Source organism: Erinaceus europaeus, chromosome 18, assembly GCF_950295315.1.
Source record: "Erinaceus europaeus chromosome 18, mEriEur2.1, whole genome shotgun sequence".
In the NCBI taxonomy this organism is placed as follows: Eukaryota; Metazoa; Chordata; class Mammalia; order Eulipotyphla; family Erinaceidae; genus Erinaceus; species Erinaceus europaeus.
The window spans coordinates 66,128,946-66,133,280 of NC_080179.1; the positions used below are offsets into that span (position 1 = coordinate 66,128,946).

The 4,335-nt window shown below is 35.8% G+C and overlaps 1 long non-coding RNA gene across 1 annotated transcript; it reads right to left on the reverse strand.

Annotated features, from left to right (window-relative positions):
• Window positions 1–223: 223 nt before the first annotated feature.
• On the reverse strand, window positions 224–3,011 carry LOC132534344 (uncharacterized). Its single transcript, XR_009546076.1, has 2 exons — window positions 888–3,011; window positions 224–797 (listed from the first exon to the last, which is right to left on the reverse strand). It is a non-coding gene; the product is annotated as an uncharacterized LOC132534344 (long non-coding RNA).
• Between the last annotated feature and the right edge of the window lie 1,324 nt (window positions 3,012–4,335).

Consider the following 4,335-nt stretch of genomic DNA (forward strand, 5'->3'; position numbering starts at 1 on the left):
TAGGGTTTATGTCAGTTTCTCTGTCTCTTAAGTATAATATCTTGCTTTCCATAATGAACCTGCAACTTTTTTTTTCTCCTCCAGAGAAGTATTCTTCAATACAAAGTTTAAGTACCACAGTTTACCTTTAAGGCATAGTAGTCAAATATATGAGGGTTCCCAGTAATACCTATGATTTCATCTATCTTATTACAGTAAGAATCAAACACAAGCACAATCTAGGTTGGCCAAAATCAACACCTTTATTAAACAGTGTTTTCCACAAGTCAATATTTTTCTCATTCAAACATTTACTTTCAGCAATTCTAAAACTCCCAAGATCTAAATATAGGCAACCTCAACTTGAAAGAATTCACAGCTAAAACTAACATATACTCAATGCCAATCTGTGCACCAGCTGTGGATTAAAATGTGCTGAAAAGCAGAACATTTTGTCTCTCTTCAATGATTAAATAGTCTCTTGCAACATATACAACTCTTCATTTAGCAGGAGGAAGGCTTGGTGGCAGGAAGGGAAGAAGAATCCGAGCAGTTTTGGTTTGTGGTCTCCAGAGGTTCAGAAATTCACTTAATTTATGGTTGTCACCTGGCTCTTTAAACAAAAAAGCATGTGGGCGTTAACAGAGGTAAGGACGTGGTTCTAACAGAGTTAGGTTCTTGGAAAGAAAGTTATCTCTCCCACTTTACAAATTACTTTCAGATTTGTTTCCTGTTTATTTTCTGGCAAACATTACAAATTATCGTTCCAAGTGAGGTCACATTTGCAAACTGTAGACATTCCTTGTAACTGCAGGACTCTGATGAAAAATGACAGATTTATTAAAACACTAGCCAATAAAGTTCATTTAATTTGTTCAAATCTCTTGAAAAATGTAAATGCATTTTACCTTAATACAGTGTTTAGCAATATGAGTTCTTCTAATACTTGTATAATAAAAATGTCCAACATTTTTCTAGAGCCCCATAAGACAGAAATTTGTTGCTTACACATCCACTTGATATGACTTCAAAAACTGTACAGGATGCTTATTTAAAGAGACTAGATATTTACCTGATCTGCGCAACTAGAGAATAGTATCTAAAGGGGGAAAAAGAAGTCTTAAAATTGTTACTGTAAATTCATTCTGAAGATTTCCCCTACAGTTTACAGAATGATCATTTTTTAGTAAAGATTTTTTTGTGTACTGGCAGAACAATTTGTTTTACTTAGCTTCACAAAGAATAGATTCTATTGCCTTTTAATCACATGACAAAACAGAAGAATAATTGCAATCCTAGCCAGAGTTTGCATATTTCATTTTAATGAGGTACATCTTAAATTCTTCACAATTTTATAAAGACAAAGTACATGTATGTTAATCAGATTACTAAATTTGGAATAATTATTCACTGAGAGTCACAATGAAAAATTCATACTAAATGAAAAATATTAAAGGTAAACCACATATACACATGTGTATATCATTGAGTTGAAATAGGTAGGTGTTTACATTCACTTAACTGACTTAATTTAAATGTACTCATCACAAGTAGGTCTATAAAAAAATTTAAATAATGCGAGAAATTCCTCTTGTATTTAAGTAGAATGTTCTACTTTTAAAACATTTTCAATTTTGTTTACTCAGATTGAACTTTATAACTACCTCTTGAGTTATCATTATTCTTAATTTCCAGATAAGAAGATATACTTACAAATGGAGTGATTTTCACAAATCTTAAAATTCATCTCATAGTGCTTTTTTCACTTTTTCAAACTTCAAAGTGATATATATATACATAGATCCACTGAATTGTAATGAGATAAACAAATAAAAAATAGATGGTAACTTGACATGCATCTTAAAAGAATCCAAGTTGATATATGCATATGATATATACACTGATAGAGGCAGTAAGTTCTACTGAAGTCAAGCATGGTGTATAAATAACTGTCTTTAATTCTTCCTAATACAAAAGAAAAAAAAAAGAAGACCTAATTTCAAATATAAATTTGAATTTTACATCAGGTCAAGGCCACACAAATAAAGTTTAAAATGGCACAGTCTGGGGGCCAGGTGGTAGCACAGCGGGTTAAGCACACATGACACAAATCGCAAGGAACAGCATAAGGATCCCAGTTTGAGCCCTGGCTTCCCACCTGCAGGAGGGTTGTTTCACAAGCTGTAAAGCAAGTCTGTAGGTGTCTGTCTTTCTCTCCCTCTCTCTGTCTTCCCCTCCTCTCTTGATTTCTCTCTGTCCTATCCAACAACAACAACAACAGCAATAACAATAACAAGGGCAACAAAAGGGGAAAAAGTAGCCTCCAGGAGCAGTGAATTCCTAGTGCAGACATCAAGCTCCAGCAATAACCCTGGAGGCACACACACACAAAAAAAGCACAATTTAGTTAAGAGTCATCTAATTAGGAATTATAATCAGCCCCCATTTAGACATGATCAAATATATGGTTAGTTAATTTTAATTTCTTATTGTCCTTAATGTTTTATTATTTATTTATTTAGGATAGAGGCAGAGAGAAATTGAGAGGGGAGGGAGAGAGAGAAAGAGACAAAGAGACACCTGTAGCCCTTCTTCACTGCTCAAAGAGTGTTCATCCTGCAGGTGGGGACAGAAGGCTTGAACCCTGGTCCTTATGTACTCTTCCGGGTGCACTACCCCTGGCCCTCTAAATTTTATAGTTGATTTTCCCAGTCAACATAAATTCTCCCTGAAAAACTTTCAGAAGAATACATTAAATATCTCGTCATAGCTACCACTTATCTTTATGTTTGTGCAAGTTTTTATTTGTTTTCTTGGTTGTAACCAAAATCTCACACATGAGTACACCATCACTTCCTGCCTCAGACATTCTAGTTCCTGCTCTGGAGCCTGGACTGTGTGTGCATGGCAATACAGGTGATCTATCATCTATCTGGTGAGCTAGCTCTTAATTTCCAGCATAGTTATTTGGAGGAAAGTGTAAATAACAATCATCTTAGTGGATCAATGTATTATTCTCATTTGGTGGTGGGTGCAGTGTGAAACTATGCCCCAGCAATCCTGTAAGCTATGTTTAAGTTATTAATAAAAATTTTTTTTAAAGCAACAATTTATTTTAAATATCAGGTTGTCTTTGAAATTCAACTTTTCAAGTAAATAGTTACACTTTGTAAACAAGGTATGCACATTGGTTATTATTGCACAGAAGCCAGAAGCAAACATTACTGAATCCAGAGAAATTGCTATGGTGGAGAGGTAGTGATTATGCAAAAGTCTTTGAATTTGAGGCTCCAGCATCTCTGGTTCATTCCCAGATACCACCATAAGCCAATGCTGAGCAGTAGTGTTCTGGCCAAAAGCAGTACATAAATAAAGAAATATATTTTTAAAAAATCAAGAGTTTGACAAATGTTGACAAATAGTTGATACAGTTACATAGGGTTTTAAAAACCCCATCTGCTCACACATTTTTTTTAATCTTGTAGAGCCTCATGACATCTTAAATACCAAATAGACATAAAAGTTTGATAATCAATAAGGAAACATCAATGTCTTAAGTAAACACATCACCATATCTAGTCTTTACCAGCTATCAACACTTCTACTAAGATTCATATAACCAGTAACATGGCAGGGGTATAAAAGAATAAAATACAATGCATGTACATTTATTAAGTATAAATTTGATAAACAGTGTCCCTTGTAAGGTAGAAAGGTTGATAGCAACTGAGAAAATAAGAGTTAAGAGCAACCAAAAGCTGACAGGAAAGAAAAAAAAAAAGCACAGAAAGAGTGGATTACTCTGGTATGACTTGTCCAGTTTCACAAAAAAAAAAACTATAGTTTGAAACTCACTTTCAAAGCCAAACATCATAATCTTGTCAATACATCAACAGATTTAGCACATATATAGAAGTCCAGGAAATCGCCTTGGGTACAGTTAGTTAAATAATTTCTACTGCAGCAAAGGTGGGCACTAGGAATCACATCATTGCAAGACTGGCCAGCTCCTCATGAGGCGCGAGCGCTTCCACACTCCGATCATCATCTCTGGCATTATGCTATTCCACTGCAGAATACTGTGCCCCAGGATGGTTCCGTAGCCCCCATGTCCACTTGGTCGATCCCAAATTATATTCCTCCATGAGGATCATTTCTGGAACCATCCGTTCCACCCCGGTTCCATGGCTGCCAGTTCTTAGCAACATCGCCCCGCCAGATATTCGTCGGGATGCGGCATCATCTAAGTTCATTTCCCACATCTACGCTCGACCGGACCTGCCAATATACGCGGATATCTTCGCCCACCCTGTCCAACGCTTGACGTCTCGTCACCCAATCTGGTCCCCTACGCCT